General features: G+C 51.7%; 1 protein-coding gene across 1 annotated transcript in view; it reads left to right on the forward strand.

Moving 5' to 3' along the window:
• TRIM71 (tripartite motif containing 71) overlaps nucleotides 1–21,185 on the forward strand; it is a 67,060-nt gene that overhangs the window by 3,057 nt on the left and 42,818 nt on the right. The gene's annotated exons all lie outside the window — the stretch shown is intronic.

The following is a 21,185-nucleotide window of genomic DNA, read 5'->3' on the forward strand; positions in this document are numbered from 1 at the left end:
GGGGTGTGAGCCCGGACACGCACGGCTGTGAGTCGGCAGCGCGTGTGCCCGCGGGGACCCGGTTTGCACGTGCGCGCCTGTGAGTGGGGGGAGTCGGGGGGCCTTGCCCACGGGTGTCACCGAGCTGGCACGACAGTCCCTCGGGCCCGACCGCGATCCGTGTGGCTGCGCCGCGCGCTGGACTTCCCTTCGAGAAAAACCGGAGCCCTCTGCCGCGGCGCGAACCTGGGGCCTCGGCGCAGAGTCCGAGGGCTGCGGTGCAGACTTTGGGTTTGATTTCGCTCGTTTGGCCGTCGACTGAACCTCGCTCGCTTACTTTCCGCACTGTGTGAGGCCTTCCGCTTACACCTTGGCCCGTCAGAGGAAGGGACTAAAAGTCTCTGAGGAGCGGGCCCCGCCGGGAGGGTCGGTGACTTAAGCCGCCGTCCGCCTGCAAACCCGTGAGATGTGGTGTGTGTGGTGGCGAGGGTCCTGCCTGGCAGGGGAAGCAAGCGGGAGGCGGCGGAGGCTTTGGAGACCAGGAGCGCGAGTGCCGGGACCGAGCGGGGCCGAGGCTTGCGCAGTGTGCCGCCTCCTCCACTCCTAACCTGTTATTTGGGGACGAGGGCGGAGCTATTGCCTGATGGCCTTAAGCCGGCGTCTCCTATTGGAAAAAAGTCGAAATTGTAATCTACTGGTTGTAGGCGCCGCATTTTAAGTTTCCTTCCAGATATTAAGCTAGGGGGCATTCTTTTCCTTCATTTTTGAGCGTCGGGTAGGCACCTTACAAGTTTCCACATTCGGGGAATGCTCTTCCACGTTTAGAAAAATGAATGATTGAGCTAAATACCGATCTTGAAGCCCCGGAATGAAAAGATGGAGTCAAATCACTTGAAGATTAGGGTCGGGGGGGGGGTGGAGAGCGTCTCGAATCTGCCACAGTCTCCCTCCTGGGGGTTGGGGGGCGCCGGTTGAATTCTCCCTCCCAGCAGCTGAGTTTAGACGTCAGGTTTTGTTTATGTTCCCAGTTAAAGATCTACACTCGTTTTACTTAGGCCAAGGCAGAAAGATGCTCCGTGTGGGCAGACTTGTAAAAGGTTTATACACTTTTAAAATTATACCACTGTTCAAACGGTGTGGGCGGGTGTGAGGTGTCCCCTCGCCCTGGTGGTTCTGCGGGATGCCCTGAAGATTCGCTCTGTAAGTTGTGCAACACTAGGCTCAAGTTTGGCAAAGCATTCATGGATTCCCTCGTCAAACTGCTCTTTAGAAGCAGGAAGCTTTCTCCGTTTGGGGAGTTGTGTCCCCTCCGGTTTCATTTAGAGAAGGTATCTTGGACAGGAACGCTTAGACCTTTGGTCGTCTCTGCGTTTAGGATGCTGGGAAGTGTGGGCTTAAAGGTGACAGACCAGTGCTGTGAACGGCGGGCCAGAGTGTTAGGAGAGAAAGCACCAGGCCCATGCAGGGGTCTGACCCTCGAGTTCTTGCCCATTGCCCTCTGTGTCAGGCCCGGTCAAACAGTCCAGGGAGCCCCCTGCCTTCCAGTGGTGCTGCCTGGCCTCGGGAAGGAGGCTGGGACCCCGGCCTCTCCCGGCTTTTATGTCCGGGAAGGTGCTTTGGGCGCCCGGGGACGTGGAGGCGGCCAGTAGGGTCTGGCCCGCGGGGCTTTCCTTAAGCACCCTCCACTCCACCCTCCTCCCAGGGTACCCTCCTTAGGGTAGGCAAGGTTTCTAGAACTTGGCTTAAAATGTACCTGTAAAACCTCAAAGAAGATAATTGGATGTAGCAACAAGACGATAAAGGAATTGTGGCTCGTTTAACACCGTAGCTTGGTGTCCCAGTGGTGAGTTCAGAGGCCTGCACGGCGGGAGCCCTGGAGGCGGCGGCGGCTCCTGTCTCCGCGGGCACCGAGAAGGCAGCCTGGAGAGTCGGGGCGCGCGCATTTTGGGCGCAGCGTGTAGGAGTTGGGCGCGCCCCGCGGTTGCCCTGGTCGTGGTGCTGTCGTGTGGGAGATGAGCCCTTGGCGGCTGGAGGCCACGCGGGCGGCTCAGAGCTCGGGGGTGGGGGCGGCTGGGGCGCCTCGGCACCCGGTAACTGGCGGGAAGCAGCGTGGGATCCGAGCGTGTTCGTCCCCAGGAGAGGCCCTGTCACTAGTGGGGTGGGGACGTGGCGGGGACGCGGTTGCCATCTTGAGCCGCGGGAAACATTGCAGCTCAGCCAACCGACCAGGGCAGTGTTGTTCCCAGTTAGGCCGGGCGGGCGGGTGTTGATCTTTCCGTCTCCGGCATGGAAGATGGGGTGCAGGTGCTGATACAGTTGGCCTTGGACCTAAAAAAAAACAACCGAACAACAACGACAAAAAAACCCCGACAGCTTCCTATCAGTATAAATTCTAGAATTCCAATCCAATAGGATCCTGTATGTGGACCCATCCATCCTAGGCTGGGGGAGCTCTTTTTCTCCCCCAGGAAACTACTCTCCAGAAGTCAGCCTCATTCCACTTTGAGGAATGAATTCTTGTCTTGTGTCTTACTTTGACTGAGTCATGGTGAACGGGGATATTACTAGTACTGGTCCCAATATACTCTACGTTCCCGGAGCCTAAGCTCCTTCAGGCATGCACCCCTGAGACTGTATGTGCGAGCTGTGTAAGTTATGAAATGTATATCCGGGACACTTTGTGCAGGGCGGGAGGAAAACCGCGAAAAGAAATGTGCATTCTAGCGTTTGTGCACCCATCGTCCACCTGCTCTGCAGGATTTGGCGGATGTGTGTCTGCTTAATGCACGTATCTCCCCCATTTGCCCAAACAACCTAGCTTTCCATACATTCCTTGGAAATGATTGGCACTTGCCACTTTGAATCCAGTTCAGGTAGATTCCTGAAGGTTGAAGTCTCTCGAATTAAACAGACAAACAGAAAAATGCTTGACGAAAATATGTGGGCGAGAAATGCTCATTATTGATCTCTTAATTCCTTAGCCTTGAATGTAACCTTGGGCTTTTTAAAAAGTCACAGGAGGAATGGAGCCGAGGAATGTGCCGGGCCTTCCATCAAAGTGCCTGGGGATGGATTTTAGCAACGCGGATCCCGGGGACGCGGGCCATGGCTGGTTTGGCAAGCCTGTGCTCCTGAGGTGGCCTCACAGGCATAGCCTCGTCTAAAGTGTGCCGGTAATCGTGGAGGCTGTGATGGCATGGGCAGTCTAGAGATGTTCTGTGACTGACGTTTCTTCCTACAGAGCAAACGACACTGGGTTTAGGGTGACATAGGCTTGTTCTGGTCTGCGAAACTTTTCCTTCCAGTGCTAGGAAATACGTATTTTGGAAGCCTGGAGATGCTTGGGGAGGAAGACGAGCTCTCTGCCTCCCTGCAGTTCTCAAGTGATGCTAGTAAACAGTCTTTGCTTCAGTTGTTTCCCAGTTAATTACTAGGACATGGAATAAAGAAATGTGGAGAGTGTTGGAGGCGTAGAATTTCCCTTTTTCCACCCCGATTCTCCCTCCTGTCGTAGCTACTTATAAATGCTATTTTTAGGGAGCTCTGTTAAATTGGAGGACACTAAAACCAACATGGACACGCAGTGTCTCAAAGCACTCCTTAAAATGGGAACCACTCTGTCCTCGCATGTGAAGTTTCGAGCACTTTGTTTGGCTTTCTGTTTTTTTATTTTATCAACATCGTACATACAGACGTGAGATGGCTGAAGTGCTTTTTGTTGGTTGAGGTACTTTGCCAGGAGAGAAAAGGATTCGTAAGTTTTCCTGATGGAAGCGAAATTTGACAGTTCTGATCCTCTAAAATGTCACCCCTCCCTCCCCAATTTTCTTCCTTCCTCTGGTGCCAACTCTGCTTAGTCTTGCCACGTCCCTATCTCTGTTCCTCACGCAGGGCGGGGTTTGTTTCAGATGTATTCATTCTTCGTGAATAAAGGACCATTTTGGTGTCATTCTTCCTGACAGGCAAAGGTTGGGAAGCGTCCTACCATGCAGGCGGTCCAGTGTTCCCTCCCCCCAAACACTAACAAAGGGCTAGAGGCTTGGCCCAGCCAGTGACGCGGTCCTTGCCAGCCTTCTCTCACTTGGGAAGAAGGCAAGATACTGGTGAAGAATTTCAGTTGCTGAGAGGGAGCAAGATGGCCGCCCGGCGCAGGCCCCCGTCCCCCTTGGCCTGACCTGTCACGCACCGTGATTTGCAAGAGGAAGCTTGGTCCATCTTTCCTCTTCGGTCCATGTGACCTCATGCTTGTTCAGTACTAAATTACTCCTTTCCCTTTGAGGTCTTGTCTATACCCACAAACTGAGCTGACTGAAACCAGATTGACTATTTTGACTGACGAGACTCCGGAAAAATCAGGAGGGATGGGGGGGTTGAATGCCCGTGGCTGTTTACATCGGAAACTGTTTGACTCAAACCTTGTTCCACTGTAATTCCTTCCTTCATATACCATCCCCAGCTTCCCTCATTTAAAAAAATTTTTTTTTAATGTTTTTATTTATTTTGAGACACAGAGAGACAGAGCATGAACGGGGGAGGGTCAAACAGAGGGGGAGACACAGAATCCGAAGCAGGCTCCAGGCTCTGAGCTGTCAGCCCAGAGCCCGACGCAGGGCTCGAACTCACGGACCGCGAGATCATGACCTGAGCCGAAGTCGGACGCTTAACCGACTGAGCCACCCAGGCGCCCTGCTTCCCTCATTTAAAAAAATTTTTTTTTGATGTATGTTGAGAGAGAGAGAGTGAGTAGGGGAGGGGCAGAGAGAAGGGGAAACCCAGAATCCGAAGTGGGCTCCAGGCTCTGGGCTGCCAGCACAGAGCCTGACGCGGGACTTGAACTCAGACCACGATATTGGGACCCGAGTGGAAGCCGGACGCTGTAACCATCTGAGCCACCCAGGCACCCCGCCCCCACCCCCCTGTACGCGTCACATAGTTTGCTTGTCGTTGGGTCTGAAGGCAGAGCGGTGAAATGCTTGAAGACCCCAACTCCTGGGTTTCCGTTCCCATTCCAACCTGGGTGCGATTTGGGGAGATCCATGCGTAATCTGCAGACTTCTGGCCGGTATTTTACTTTGTCCTCAAATGTGGAGTTTCTGCTGATCTCCGTTCCTTACCAGAACGTCAGATCCTATCGCATGAGTTCTTTTTTAAATAAATCTGTGTCATCCCAGTTTAATGACCAACAGGCCCCAACATTGGCAGCCAGTTGTAATTTGTTCAGAAGCATTTTTTCTTCCGCAGGGATGCCCTAAGGAGGTGTGGTAGTCTTTGGCGATAAAGTTATTGCTCGCAGTGCTAGATTAACAAATGAAGTTCTAAGTCCTGGGCTTGGTCACGAAAAAGGGGATGGGTCTCGACTGTGATTTCTCCAGACACGCTTCTGCAGAGTAGCATACACTGTCAAGACTGATGGAATAGGAACGAAGCAGAGCCGTGCACACACGAGAGAGTAAGCGGGTCGGGGTCAGTTGTGAAGCCTGAAGGCGTTCTCTTGTGGCTCTGATACCTTGAGAAGTTTGAGGGGGCCCCAAGCTGGTGAGAAACCCAGGGGAACAAGACAGTCGCTCCCTTGCCTTCCTGAACCCGGGTCCGCAACTGTATCCTTTGGTTGTTACTTCGGGGAAGTTAAGTTTGGCCAGCCTTTTCCTTGTGGACTGAACCATTTGCAGTTAAAAGAGTTTTTCTTGAAATGTCCGTGGGTTGGGGGCACTTCTTTCATACTCTTTGACCAATTAGGATAATTATGAAAACGGTGTGTATTAAAAAGTTGACATGGGGTGGCGGGGTGGCTCAGGTCGTGATCTCACGGTTCTGTGACTTCTAGCCCCACGTCGGGCTCAATGCTGTCAGCACAGAGTCTGCTTCAGATCCTCTGTCCCCCTCTCTCTGCCCTTCTCCCACTCATTCATCATCTCTCTCTCTCTCTCAACATAAAATAAAATTTAAAAAATTAAAAAAAAAATGGACACACCTAGGGGGCGCTTGGCTGACTGAGGAGCACGTGACTTCAGGATTGTGAACTTGAGCCCCACGTCGGGTGTGGAAATTACTTTAAAATACTTATTTTTTTAAAACTTTATTTAGGCCATCTCTGTACCTAACGTGGGACTCAAACTCATGACACGAAGATCAAGAGCCTCAAAAGTAGAATGAAAACTCTCCACGCTCAGATTTTGCGGCTAAGGACGCTTCTGACGCCTGCTTCACAGGTGTAGACAGGTGGCAACGGCAGTCCCCATTCAGACCCTCCACACGCTTGGGTCTGGGCCCTCTGCCTCTTTGGGAGACGCTGGTCTCTTAGGATCCTCTGTGGCCTGCAGCCACGAGAACGTGTGGACAAGTGTGCAGCAGAAACATGGACGTCCTAGTCGTAGGTCCCCACGGGAGGGTCTTTCGGGCCGGGATGGTGCAGCTGTTCCCTCCACTGTTACGAACGAAACTGCCGGCTGCGGGGGGCGGCTGGGGGTGGCTCGGTCGGTTAAGCGTCCGACTTCGGCTCAGGTCGTGATCTCGCGTGATCTCGCGTGAGTTCGGGCCCCGCGTCGGGCTCTGTGCTGACAGCTCAGAGCCTGGGGCCTGTTTCGGATTCTGTGCCTCCCTCTCTCTGCCCCTCCCCTGTTCATGCTCTGTCTCTCTCTGTCTCCAAAATAAATAAACGTTAAAAAAAAAAAAATTAAAAAAAAAAAAAAAAACTGCAGGCCGCGGGGAGGTGCTGTCCCGGTGCCTTCTGGGGCCAAGAAGTCAAAGTCTGACGCTGTTACCCAGAAGCAGACAGTCCCGTCCTTTCTCCCTCGGTTTCCCCCGTTGTCGGAGTCCCGCCGGGACCCAGGTGCGGTTTGCTCAGTCCCCGCTTCCCCCCTCCCCCCAAAAATCACGGCGGGGAGGGGCCACCCGGAGTTTGGTGTGAGGCCGGAGACAACAGCGGTTCAGCCGAAAGCTGGCATCCCAACGGGCCATGGCCTGTGGTGGCTCCAGCCGGCTGGTTTCGTTGAAACTTTCCTTGGAAGTCCGGGGCGGACCTGTGCTGGTGAGAACCAGAATGAATGGGCTCCAGGTTAGCTGCTGTCCTGCGGGGAGCGTTCTGTCCACCCAGCCGCTGACTCCTGCCAGCAGGCCGCACCATCCGCAGGCGCCCCCCCGCCGGCCGGCCTCCGGCTCTCCCACTGGTGTTGTGCCCATCAGGAGACACTGCTGGTGTTGCTCCCACACCCGGACGGGCCGTCGCACTCGGTGTCATCGCACAGCTTAAATAAAAGTGAAATGCGCGCAGAGAACTTCTGTGATTTGGGAAGGTAGGAGGCCCTGGAGAAGCAGCAAAATAGCCCCCAGTCCGCTTCCTCATGGGGTTGATGGCAGCTAGTTTGGCAACGAGGGATTCCCGGCCTTCCCCCATGGCCTTGCCTTGGTTCTGGCCCCAAAGTGGGGCTGCTCCTGGTACACGGACAGGGCACCCGTGGATGGCTCCTGGGTGTCTCCCCAGTGTGAACCAGACTACTCAGCCCATCGCGGTGATTGATTGATCGATGGACTTTTTAGCCCCTCGCGGTTATAATCTTGACTGAGGGGGGAGGCTCAGTACAGGCTGTGGGAAGGATCTCCCCCTTTCCCTGAGCCTCCTCCCTCTCCTCAGCCTTGAAGACGTCCTTCCACCCCCCCACCTCCCTTTGTCTGCAGTTCACCCCGAATCTGTGCAGGGTTTGTGCCTGGGTTTGTGCCCTGTCACCTCTGAGTGAAGGCAAAGGAAGGAACGCCTGACTTCTAGGCTGGTGATTTTCTGGTTTTGTTTTTCGGTATTTGTTTTTGTTCACTGGCATAATTCACATATTGCAAAATTCACCTTTTGTTGGTGTACATTTCTTGCCCATTTTGATAATGATGTAGTGTGTAAACATTAGGGAAAAAAAAAGATTACATAGTGTGTGAAAACTAGCGCAGTCAACATACAGAATGGTTTCATCACTTCCAGAATGCCTCCTCCCTCCAGCCTCAGACGACACAGGCCGTGGTTTTGTCTCTCTTGTCAGAAAACAGAGTGACTCGGAGTCGAAGACTTTCTCCAGCACGGTGTTTGCACCTGGCACAGTGCGGACTGTCCGCGTGCCGCGGTTCCCCGGGTTTCTCCCTCTTTATGGCTGAGCACTTTTCCCCTGTAGGGTAGCAGGCGCATGCTCTCCAGCGGAGGGGCTCTCGGTTTCCTGTTTTCGGACATTTCCTGCCTGGAACACGTGCAGCGCTACCTTGACTGGTGGAGGTCCGTCTGGCCCTGGTCTCCTGTTGTTGTTGTTGTTGTTGTTGTTGTTGTTGTTGTTGTTTTGGGTTAAAATTTTTCTTAAAATTTTTTTTTCAACGTTTTTTTATTTATTTTTGGGACAGAGAGACACAGAGCATGAACGGGGGAGGGGCAGAGAGAGAGGGAGACACAGAATCTGAAACAGGCTCCAGGCTCTGAGCCATCAGCCCAGAGCCTGACGCGGGGCTCGAACTCACGGACCGCGAGATCGTGACCTGGCTGAAGTCGGACGCTTAACCGACTGCGCCACCCAGGCGCCCCTGGGTTAAAATTTTTCGTAATATTTATTTATTCTTAAGAGACAGAGCGTGAGTGGGGGAGGGGCAGAAAGAGACCCAGAATCCAAAGCAGGTTCCAGGCTCTGAGCTGTCGGCACGGAGCCCGACGTGGGCTCGAACCCACCAGCTGTGAGATGGGGACCTGAGCCCAGCCGACTGAGCCACCCACCCAGTGCCCCTTCTGATCCAGCCGGTTTGTCGGTGACCTTGTGTGCCTTCGAGCCTCAGTTTCCCCATTGCTCTGCAGGGATGGTGACTTGGGGCTGGCCTCTTTGAGAATCAAATGAGGTATCTTCTGGTGAAAAATTAGAGTGTGGCTTGAACATACGAGGTGAAGACATTTGGAAGCCTAAGTACGGTGAGCACAACGTTCCGTTAGTTTCAGGAGGACAGCATAGCAATTGGACGTGTGTGCGTCCTCGTGCTCCTCGAAAGTGTAGCTGCCGTCTGGCACCACGGGACACGGCCACGTACCACGGGCTGAGCTCTGGTGCTGTGCCCTCCCTCCCCGTGATGGCCTTCGTGTCCCACAACTGGAAGCCGGTACCCCCGTCCCCCCTGGTTTTTATTTCCTGTGGTTTTCGTTGGCTTTATCAGAGCTTTCGGGGATTCAGAGGAATACTCTAAAAGGAACATTTATTTTACCAATGTAATTGGAATGTTTTAAGAAGCCACATGGGAGCAAATAAAAAAATCATAGCTCTAGTTGGCTATCTGGTCAGTATCCGGAGCTTTGAGGGAATCTTGGGGCGATTCCCCATGTCGTATGGAAGAAGTAAGGTTTAGGAATCCCCACTTTCAAACGGAAGGTTAGTTAGGGGGGAAAAGGGTTTTTTGTGTTAGGGTTTATTCTTGTTGGAAACTGGAAACCAATCCTGAAGGGACAACAATATCTGTCCTAACAAGAGAATCTCCGTGCTTAATTCTAGGCAACGTTTGGGACTTGCCACGACAGCTACTGATTTGTGACGGTTTCGTCCCTAAGTGTTACAGCACAGTAAATACACGGGGCCGCTTCTGTGCTTTACCGTTGGTTGTTTGCTAACTAAGGAAAGGGTACGCTAACATTGCTAATTATATATGTCAGTGTTGGAAACCTACAAATACGTGGGAAGAAAGGCGGTACGAATATTTGGGCACGTCAGACTGAAAGTTCCGCTTCAGGTTTGAAGTTTGAAAGCAGGATTCCTCTCAAGGAAGGGCGGTGTTCATATTTGGTGTTTCTAGCCTTCCTGTCGGTGCTGAACCCACTGTCGACTGTGTAAGGTCTGCTGCAAAACCAAGCACAAAATTTGAATTTAGTGACAGTCTGCCCAGTTCATCGAGCCTGTTGGTTCCAGCCCCATGGAGTTTGTTTCCAAGGGCGTGTGTGTGTGTGTGTGTGTGTGTGTGTGTGTGTGTGTATGTGTATGAGAGAGGATGCAAAACCAGTTCCCCCCCCCCAAAAAAAGTATGAAAAGCAACAAATAAATAAGTGGGAATAAAATTAAGAAACCATGTGCAAAGATCCAATTATGAAGATGGGGGTGTGGAAGTTTGACCCTGGTTTGGGAAGAGATTGGGTTTCAGGCTCTTGGGTCCCCATTGGGGGCCTGTGACAGTTTTCTCCTGTGCCTCACGGTGGAGAGGAGAGGGGTGTTGTGTGTGGGGTCCCAGAAAGTCTGAGGTAAAGCCCTGGTGGTGGTGGGGGGGGTCCAGCAGATTAAGAAAACAAAAGTCTACAAAGCCAGCCTGTAGGTCCCTGTCCTGCCTGCCAGGCCCTTCTCAGTTCAGTTCCTTGACTCGCAGGCAGCCCTGGAAGGGTCCTCACTGCGTGAGCTCCTCCCCAGCTCCTGGTGCTGGAGGCAGACTGGTTTGCCCCCAGTGAACGAAAACCAGGAACCGAGTGAACGCGTGCATATTAATAAAAACCGTGGAACATTTGCAGACGCTTGATGGGTTACAAGGGAAGAGGGGAGATAACAGGGTTTTTAAAATTTGTTTTTTTTAAACAACATTGACTTTTTTTAAATTTAAAAACCAATGTGTTTTAAACGCTTTATGTATTTTTGAGAGAGCAGGAGCGGGGGAGGGGCAGAGAGGGGGGGAATGGAAGATCCGAAGCGTGGGCTCTGGGCTGACAGCAGGGAGCCTGACTCCGGGGCTCCAACTCACAAACCCGTGAGATCGTGCCCTGAGACGAAGCCGATCGCTTAACCCACGGGCTTAAGGCACTGGGTTTCAGGCACCCCTGAAAAACAAAATTTGGGTTTTTTTGGTTTTTTTTTTTTTTTTTAACTTCACAGCACTTGTCACTTGAGGCTGTAATTTTTCCGAATATGGATATGCCTGTGAGACTGTGTGTGACCTTTTCATTCCTTCCTCCTTTACCATCGTCAGCTTGTAGTTGCTGGATGAATGGAAAATTGAGATTTGAAATTTTCCTCAGGGCTACCTTGTATTCTGTTCCCAGGAACAGTCTGGACTGGTTAACTCTAATTCTGATAGAACTGTAGAAGAACATAAATACCTTTGTGATTTTTGTGTAAAAATTGTTTTAGGTGTGTGCCCACTCCTACTTTCTCAAGTGTATGACCTGGATTTCTGTGCATTTTCTTCCAAACTTTTGAACACACACACACACACACACACACACACACGCCTATAGGAATGTAGTCTTAAAAACTTGTGCACGTTTTCCTGTACTGACTAGCGGTCATCAGTGCTCTGAACTTGGTGTTCATGGTGTGGAATTTATGTAGCTGTCCTCTTACTTGGATTTTTCTCTACATTCGGCCATTGCATTCAACAGGAACATCCTCCAGTCCCTGTGGCTTCTAAAAGGAAGACCCCCTCCGCCCCCTGCCAAGGAATTGCTCCCACCGTGAGAGGTGTATTTGAAATGTTAATTTGCTCCTGAGACCCTGCCTCCCACCAGTCCCATTTCCTTCCCACCCCACCGTCCAAGGCCATCAATCTAATGGGAGAGAAATGGCTCCTCCTCAGGTACTTTGCATTTCCGCGATTGCCGAGAGGCGAGCGGCTTTTCATATGCTTATTGGCCATTTGTGTTTCCTCTTTGGATTGCCTTGGGTCCGGCGCCTATCTCTCCTGGGTTTCAAGAAAATCAATTTGTTGGCATTTTGGATAAATACTGAGTATTAGCTGTATGCAGAGGATTTCTCCGAGTCCCTGAGTCCCTGTTTATTTAGCTCGGTAGACATTTTACATTTTTGTGTGGTTGGCGATAGTCTTACTTTGTTTACATTTTGTGTCTCTAATCTCACTCTAGGACACATTCTTGGTGTATCCTATGAGGTGGGATCTACACCCATGAGCTTAATGTCCTGTTAGCAAATGGTCTTACGTCCCATTTCTTTTGTGAACCTCACATTTGTGGAAAACCTTTCTGAGAGTAGCTGTTGGCTAAGTGTGAAGAGGGTATATGAAGGCCATTACCCCGTGAAAGCCAACTGGCTCGCAATTTGTATTGGTTGGGTGGTGGTGCTTTGGGCTCCTTTACCGGTGACCTCTTAAAGATGTCTTTAATGGACTCTGTTGTTCCTCCTAAGTGGCTAAAAAAAATATAACTTGTTAATTCCACCCCTCATGTCACTGCTGCTTAACACTTTGGATTGTATCACTGGTTGCATCATGCCCGTGCAACATTATCTTTAGGACTCTATCATTTAGTTAACATAATCACACAAATGATGCAGGTGTTTTGAGGTGTCATTTATTTGTATACTGTAGTTATGGTTCCACATTCTGCTTTGTTTTTTACGTCTAATAGTAAACCCGACATGTCCTTGTAGAACAAACACAGTACAAGTCATTTACTCCTCTTCACTGAGGTACAGTTTAGGCACAAATGCATTCATTGTCAGCACACGTTTTGATGAGTCTTGACAGATTTATATACCCCCCCACCACCACCATCAAGATAGAACATTTCTATCGTCCCAGAAAGTTCCCCTGCTGCAGTAGCTTTTAGTGCTAATCTTTGGAGAATTTGGCCTGCTACTTTGGTCATGGATGTTGATGATTTACCAAAACTAGAGGAAGGCGTAGGACTTTGGATGTGAATGAATCTGTAAGGATGGAAGGTTGCAGTGTCTGATGCCCTGCTCTATTGCTGATGCAGGATAGCCGTAAAACTCCCTAAAATCCTCACCCTGAAGCATTTTAGCCTCCGAGGGCCCATAGTCCCTCCTTTTCTCTTTCAAACCTTTGCTGTTTCAGGGCCACAATGCAAATGGTCAGGGCACATTGTTTTCCAAGGAGCAGATGCCTGCTGGGAGGCAGATTCCTCAAGGATTGCTTGGAAAATGTGGAAGCGAATTCCATCCAATCAGCACATTTCTCTTTGAGCGGCTGCCATGTGCCTGGCTCTCTCCGGGTGTTTGCGGACACAAAGGACCAGAACAGAGGTTGCCTTCTGGGGACCCTTACATAACTATAAAGGGAGGTAGAATTGCTGGGGACTTGGGGTATCATGGTGAATAAGGTACATGGTAAAAGTGTTAAAGTGTTTTTGGTTAGGTTGTTGTGCTTGAAAAGTTTTTTTATTCGATTTGATTTTTAAATTCAGGGACTCCAAAAGGGTATGCAGTGGAGAGAATTCTTAATGACACAGCGGGGGCTTCCCGTGTTCTTCCAGAGGGGTTGGGGGGGACGACTGCTGTCTTGTCCTTGGAGTCTAGGCCCTTGGTAGTGAACACTTCCAGAAAGTTCATGGCTTTTCCAGGGCCTGCCAAGTCAGTTGGAGTTGACAGTTGCTGGCTTCCATTCCCAAAGACTCTTCCTTTGAGGAAAAAAAATTGGTTTTGAGCTTCCTGGAAAATTTAATTTTACAGGGCAGTTCATGGGCCAGTTGTAAATACCATTCAGAACTGCCTTTCGCTGGAGGACATGTTCTCCAAAAACTTTGCGGTAGGTTTTAGGCAGTTTCCTTTGTGCAGAGTTACTCAGCCTTCAGTTTAGAAAGCTGATTATTTGCGCTTTGTATTGGGGGGGGGGGGTCCGTCATGGCCTGACAACCATCCCACGTTCCTCTGTTTTTCGTGTCTAGCTCACACACCTGCATGGTCTCTGGCCCCCAGTGAGAACTGGGTCTGTAGAAGGAGGTAGTTTTGATCTGGAGTTGAAACTGAGCAAGGGCTGGATACTGTGAAGACGGGTGGCAAGGCCGCAAGGCGTGGAAGCACACTGCCCCTCCCCACCGTGGGCTTGGGGGGGGGGTTTCCGGTGGGCGGTCCCCAGGTACAGGGGAGGGAGGACCACTTCAGGAAGAAAGACCCAGGGGCCTTTGAGGAGTGAGGTGGACGTTTGAAAAGCTTGGAAGCACTTTGCTGAGGAATCCATTGGTGATTAGAACTTTATCTGCAAAGCAAATGTTCAACCAGTGTTTACCAGAGTTCAGACAGGCTCCAGGGAGCTGTAGGGCCCCATTTAAAACCTGCGGTTGGGATGGTGAAAGGGGACTTTCATGGGAACACAGTCACCCTTGGAACCACCTCTACCCTTAGAGCGAAAGAGAATCTTGCATTTGTCTCAGGCTCTCCCAGAGCTGCTTTGAAAGCCCCATCGAGGCCATCGGGAGGTCCTGTCCACTGTGCCTCTAGAAGTGGGTGCATCAGCATGCAGAGGGGAGGAGAGGTCACTCCCCTCTGGTCCTGTTCCCCACGTGATCTATGCTGGGAACCCCTGATTGGAATCTGCCTGGAATCCTCATCTATGGTGAGGCCCGAGCTGTAGTTTAAGAAACAAGCCACCAAAACCCGCCTCCTGTGTTTTGAAGGACGGTAAACTGTTTGCATTGGTTACTGTAAAACGCCAGCATGGAGCATGAATACAAAGACCCTGAAGATAAAGTTAATGATTACATTCGGAGGTTTCGGCCTGTTTCCTTTAGAGATTTTTCTCTCTTGACCTTTACTCCATCGTGGTTCAAGACTCGGCCCCCAAATCGCATTCCCTGTTTTTATAGGGTCCAGTCTTAATACTTGCCCCACAGCTTTTATTTGGGCCTTATCTCTGGCAGGAGTGGGCTTCCTAGAGCCCCTTGCTGGGGGCGCTTTTCTCTTCCCAGGTTTGTTTGGATACCACCCCACCCCCCAGGCTGGGGCGGCCGGAATTCTTCCCGGTTCTTTGTTCCTCCTGAAGGGCGGGAATGGCCGCCTCCTGGAATGTGGATCGCCCAGGCTTGAGTGGAGTGCCATCGAAGCCTTGTGTGTCTGCTCCTGGGGACTTCTCTGGGGTCAAGTGGGCGTGGGGACAGGGGAGCGCCTCCTGGTTCAGTCACCCCTGGTTGATTCAACGAACCAGTTTTTGTCCTAACCGTAAACTGAAGAATCCCCCTCACCCCCATTAAAACAACAAAACAAAACCCCACGCGAAGCCAATGAGAAACTCCCAGCGAAGCTCCCAGCTCCAGGTTTGCCCCATCTCACTGGGACCCTCAGGACTCACCGGGAAGCCTCCTGACCCGGATTGCCAGCTTTAGCTCTGGCCCAGCCCCCCAGAATGCCCAATTCGGAAACAGTAAATAAAATTTGAGTATGAGTCTATCCCATGCGATACTTGGAACATACTTACGCTAAATATTGCTGTCTGTCTGAAATTGAGTGAACAGTGCTGTATTTTATACGGCATTTCTACTTCTGACACTCCTTTGAAAGCTATCAGGAAGGACTGAAAGGCCCAAACAGGATCCCTTCCTCTCTGTGCTTGGGTCCCTATAAATCCTTGTCACAGGGTTCCTCCTAGGTGACAGCAGCTTGTCGCAGGCACACACACAACACCCGGAACAGAACCTCTGTGATTCCTGCACCCCCTAATCCCTGTAGGTCCTAGCCCAGAAGGGGGTGGGGAGATGAATGCCAAGTCTCATCAGTGGAAACCACATGCCAGCCTGGAGCCGGGAGGAAGCTCTTCCTTTCTACTGATGCAAACACTGAGGTCTCAGTGTCCCCCATAGGCCGGTGTGTTGGTGAGGGTTCACAGTGAGACGCCTCCCAACCCCAACTCCCCATTACCATCCTCAGGGGGTTGGGCAACAATATAGGAAGAGTAGTTCCTTGGTTTTCTAGAAGAGGAGTTTTGGGTACAGTTTTGGGGAATTTGGCCACACACAGACACCATGGAGACATCCGACTTGGTTGTGGGCACCTGTATCTATATACTTTGCTCCAGCACAAGAAGGAAGGATTTTCAGTGATTTCCACAGCTCAGGAAGAAGGGAAGGTCGGAGAGCAGGTTCTGTGTGTTGGTAGCTCTTTACTTGGGGCTGCCGGGGAGGGGAGAATTTATAGGTTCCTCTACTGTGTCTGGATTTGCTGCCAGGAATGTTGTTGGCCCTCTGAAACTGATGGCTGGACAATGACATAATTGCATAGTGTTGCTCATTTTGCTTTGACTGCCAGGAAGCTCAGAGCCAAACTCCATCCAGGAAGTCTCATTGACATGCTTCTCCCTTCTTGACCTAAACTTGTTTCTGCACGTTATTGGCTTTCTTTGTAAGCTACTCTTAGATCTGGGTAAGAGTTGCTGAAATGAATTTCAGTATAAATTTTGAGTGACTGATGAGGGGGTTGTAAAGTGCCCAGGGTAGGGACAGTGTTTGATTCAATAAATCTCGCTGATGACTATGTAAAAGAATTAATTGTATCAGTATAGTACTTGTCAGACAAACACATAATCCTCGTGTGCGTGCCCTGTCCCTCCCTGGACAGAGTTCAGACCCGTGCCCAGGAGCTGAGAGGCTTGCACAGCTAGGATGTGCCTGAGAGCTGCTGGGGCAGCAGGACGACAAAGCCCTCATCTGTAAAAATCAAAGCAATTTGAGAAACCCCAGAGTTAGTCCTGTCACCGGGCAGAGGCCATGGCTGGGTGTAGGGTCTTCTGACCCAAGTCTCCATCCCCACCGCCCCCCACCCCCAATCACTCGCAATTTGGTAGAGCTTGAAACCCCTTCTAGAGGGGGCGGGAGGAAGTGGTTAATCCCCACTTCCTTCCCTGGGAGTTTTATGGGCCTCTGGGAGCCTGCCTTCCTCTGGCCTTAATGGTCATAAATGACCCTCTCCCAGGGCAGGGGCCAGGCCCCTATGAATCTTTACCCAGATTCTAGGCATTTGGGTGGTTAATAAATGCTTTTTGAAGGTGATGCCTTGGTCTTCTGTAATTGGGAGGTGGGGTGGGAAGTTGTGTAGGATTGCTGGGCTGTGGTGGCTTAAGTTAGGCATTGTTGAATGAGCAAGCAGTCCCTGGGTGCTGGAGCTGGGTTGGACTGAGGGGCCTAGAGGGCAGGGCCTCTCTCTCCTTGAGGCACTCTAGCTGCTGTGTGCGCCCCCCAGATCTGGCCTGCCCCAGGATGGGGGTAGGGAGAGGTGTGCTGCTGACCCTCATTGAGGGCCCAGTGATCTCCCTGTTTCCTGTGTTTCATTCACTAGAGTCTTTGGATAGCGGTAAGCTTAATTTTTATTTTGTTGGCTTAATTTTTGATGAAGAGCAACAACAAAAAACATCTGAGGTTGCCCAGCCCTTGGGATGGGCTTGCAGAGTGGCCTTTAAGTAAGGAATACTGGGGTGTCTGTCAGCCTGGAATGGAGGCTGGGGTATACAGCGCGCATTTAGTCCTGATTGGCTGCAAAACAGCTCCGGGAAGGAAATCTCTGGGCAGGCATCACCTCTCCTGCTAGCAGGCCCCTCTCTTCTCTTCCCTCCTAATCCCCTGCCTCCCGTTCTGCAGGGTTTTAATTAACTGTGTTTAATCTTCCCCGGGAAGCTTCCCGCCTGCCTGCTTGTCCCCGTTACCTGCTGGGTTTTCTGTTCCAGTCCAGCCTAGGACAAGGAGTGTTCCGAGAAGGGCTCTTCTTGGCCCAAGGGCCACTGGAACCTCCCTGAACTCTCTCTCTCTGCTGTCTTGCTTGCTTGGACGTTGCAGAGCCAACCTGGAAATCAACTAGAAGGCAACCAGGACTTAGGCAAGGGTTAACCTGGGCCCTCCTGCCCGTGCAGCACTGGCCCTCCTTTGTGGAGGATCTCCATAAATCCACCTAGATTTAATGGTACACAGATAATTGCAGATAATGCACTTTTTCTGTTAAGAACTCAAGGTGCCTGGAAGCAAAATAAAGAAAAAACAAAACAAACATCTATTAGAGTCCCAGTGTTTTTTTGAAGTATTTCATGCAAAAAGCATTTTTAGTCAAGGCCCACTGAATGCCAGTGCTCCTTCGTTTCATTCTCTGTTTTGTGTTTAAATCAGCCTTTCCCTATTTAACAGTGACGGAGGAGTTGCTTAACCCTGGGGCTCCCTACCCCATAGAGATTCTGATTATTTAAAACTAGGGCGGGGCTCGGATTTGCATTTTAAACCAGTGCCTCAGGGTCCTAATGCAGGTGGCCCCTTGGAGAAAAAGGTTTAAAAGACGGCCCAGGAGAGGGAATTTAAGGTCACGGGAGTCCCTGAGCACACTGTTTTGTGTTTTCGTATCGGCATTGGAACCCTCAGTTTTCAACCATAAATTATGTCTCGCTTATCCTGTCTCAGTGATTGCACCTGAGTCATTACACCTGTGTATCATCAGATGCCCCGATTTAAAGTCGCCCTTGATTGGGGCGTGTGGGTGGCTCGGCGGGCTAAGCGTCCGACTTCATGTCAGGTCTTGATCTCGTGGCTCCTGAGTTCGAGCCCCACATCGGGCTCTGTGCTGAGCGCTCAGAGACTAGAGCCTGCTTCAGATTCTGTGTCTCTCTCTCTCCGCCCCTCCCCTGCTTGTACTCTGTCGCTGTCTCTCTCTCAAAAATAAATAAACACTAAAAAAAAAAAATTTTAAAGGAGGCATATGATGAGGGGCGCCTGGATGGCTCAGTCAGTTAAATATACAACTTTGGCTCAGGTCATGATCTTGTAGTCTGTGCCATTGAGCCCCACATCGGGCTCTGCTGACCGCTCAGAGCTCGGAGCCTGCTTCGGATTCTGTGTCTCCCTCTCTCTGCCCTTCCTCTCCCCTCCGCCTCTCAAAATTAAACATCAGAATTTAAAAAAATAAAGTGGCCCTTGATTGTAGTGACGCTTTAACTTCGTATTTGGTGTATATTCAACTTCAGGCCGTAGTATCAGCCCTTCCTCTGAGCTGCCTTTGTAAAAGAGCGTCAAGGAGAACATTGTAAGAAGTGACTTTATATTTCCAGAGTTCTCCAGTCTCCATGACATTGGGGAGAAAATGCAGCTTAGACGCATTGATGAAGACAGTGACTTTGGGGGGCTGGAGTTGGAGTGGAACCCCCACAGTCCTCGCGTAGGGAAACTGTCGCCACAGACAAAGCGGCTGGAACTAGGTTAGCCGCTCTGGGACCGGATCCAGCACCACATCCCGCTGTCCACAGGGCTGACGCGTGTCAGGCTCCGTCCCTGGCCAGGTCTTGGGTGCCGGTCCTGCTGCCAGTTGGCATGTCCCCCGCGTAGAGAGCCCTGCGGGAGCCGCCTGAGGACTCTCCAGGCATCTGTGTGCAGAGCCCGGGCGCACCGGGCCTGCTCGGGCAGTTAGGGGGCTGCTGGGAGGCCGTGGGGGTCTCGGGGCCGCTCCAAGGAGAGAGGAAGGGTGCCTTCTCTCTGCCGAGGCGGAAATGACTGTCGCCCTTCCGAGAAAGCAGCCCGGCCTTCCTCTCGCCGTGTGGCTAAGTGTAGATGCAGCGCACGCCCAGGTCTCATTTGGGGTTTGGAAATAATCCTTCTAGAGCTACACTGTCCTTTTTAAAAACATCGGCCAATTTTGGTGAATGTTTATTTTTGAGAGAGAGAGAGTGCGCAAGCAGCGGAGGGGCCGAGGGAGAAGGGGGAACAGAACAGCGCTGACAGCAGAGAGCCCCGCGAACTGCGCGATTACGCCCTCAGCCGAAGTCGGATGCTTAACCGCTGAGCCACCCAGGGGCCCCCAGAGATACACTGTTGTGTTTTTTTCTCTCTCCCTTGGAAAATTGATCTTGTGAATATCGTGCTGTATTTCTCATCTCCGTGTTTCTTTGATAGACTGAGTCTGTAAACAAGGTCCCTCCCCTTGAAGTCCCGCGGTTTCATACGAATGCTCTACCGCGGCAAAGGCCGTCTTGAATCAATCTACTTCCCCTCCCCCACAGCCGCCTTTGACAAGTGCAGGGAGGTGGGTTCACATGGGACGCATCTTTCCCCGGCGTCCCCTTTTCACTTGACGACCATAGTGAAACAGCTGCCACCGTGCTGCGGAGGGGACCACGGCAGCGCTAAGATCGGGCTGGGATGTTGGGCTCGCGGCTGCTTCCCCGAGACCCAGCCAGCCAGGGCTGCTCTCCACCGCCCAGGGCGAATTCTGTTTGGGTAGAGACGCGGGAGACCAGACCCACAAAAGCCCTGCAAAGATGCGGGGAAGCTGGTTCGCCGCTGTCCCCACCTCCTCTTGCTACCACACTGGGGTGCCCGCTTTCCCCCCTCCCTCCCTCCTTTCTTTTTAAGTCTTCTCCGCAAAGCAGTTGGCTCTCTCACCAGTCGGCATTTGTGGCTTTGGCCTTTTCTTCACGAGGGTGTAGGGGAGTCGTTCGGGGTTACTCACGGGGACAAACCTTTCCTTACCGCAGTGGGCGTTCTGTGAGGTCATACGCCGGTTGGGTGGACCGTGAGGGAACAAAGCAACCCGGGGTCTTTTCGTGAGGTTTCTGGGTCTGTCGCCCGCCAGCCGTGGGAGCTCCGCACAACCTCGGCCTTCACCTTCTGTAAAATGAAGGTGGGACTGTGGCTCAATAAGTTGTGCTTTTGACACATGGTGATCCGGGGACGCCCTGGGCCCGGAGCCCGACTCGCTGCATCCGTGCATTTGGCAAGCGTGCATCGAGGCTCTGACGTGAGCCCCACGCGGCCCCTTCCTCCTGTGACAAATGAGTGTGCTGACAACCAAACAGATTTGCTTGGGGTCTGCCCCCTCCCACACCGGCCTCTGAGTCTCTCTGGCTCAGGTTGCTCTCTGTATGGGGCTCTGTCTTTCCCTTTGCACTTTCCCTTTGCGATAGGACGTATCGGAGAGGTGTTTGAGTGTGCATACAAGTGGCAAAGAGCAAAGTGCCGCTCACTTTATTCTGTGACCCTGCGCACGCTGGTCCTCTGTGCCTTGGCTTCCCTCTTTGCCGAATGGCGACAGCGGTGATAGGTTCCTGTGTGCACAGATCTGAGATGCCGGACTTCTGACAGATGTGCGCCTCGGGGTGGGGTGCCCTCGGGGTGGGGTGCGGTCCTCTGCCCTCTTGGCTCTAAGGACGCAGGAATCCTGCCAAGGGAGTTCTGTCAGGTCAGGCCCATAAACTTTATCATCCTTCCTCCAGAAGTCAGCTGGTCTGCTCACTTCTGTCCCTGATAAACCACTCGCCTTCCCTGGAGGGATGGGGGCCAGAGGCTTGGGAGGGCGTCTCCAAAGAAACTAGGAGATGGTTTTTGCTGATTCCTTGCCCCTTCTTCATCACTGCGTATTTTTAAATTTAATTATGTTCTTTCATCGCTCCTTTTGGGAAAGGAGGCTCCAGAATTACACTTGACTTCATCCGTGAGCAGGAGCCCTTGCCGGGCAGTTCTTAAATACCAGTGTCCGCCTCCTTTTTGCCCCTTAGTCCTGGTAGGCGGAATGAAGCCT

Source organism: Felis catus, chromosome C2 (assembly GCF_018350175.1).
Source record: "Felis catus isolate Fca126 chromosome C2, F.catus_Fca126_mat1.0, whole genome shotgun sequence".
NCBI classification, from domain to species: domain Eukaryota; kingdom Metazoa; phylum Chordata; class Mammalia; order Carnivora; family Felidae; genus Felis; species Felis catus.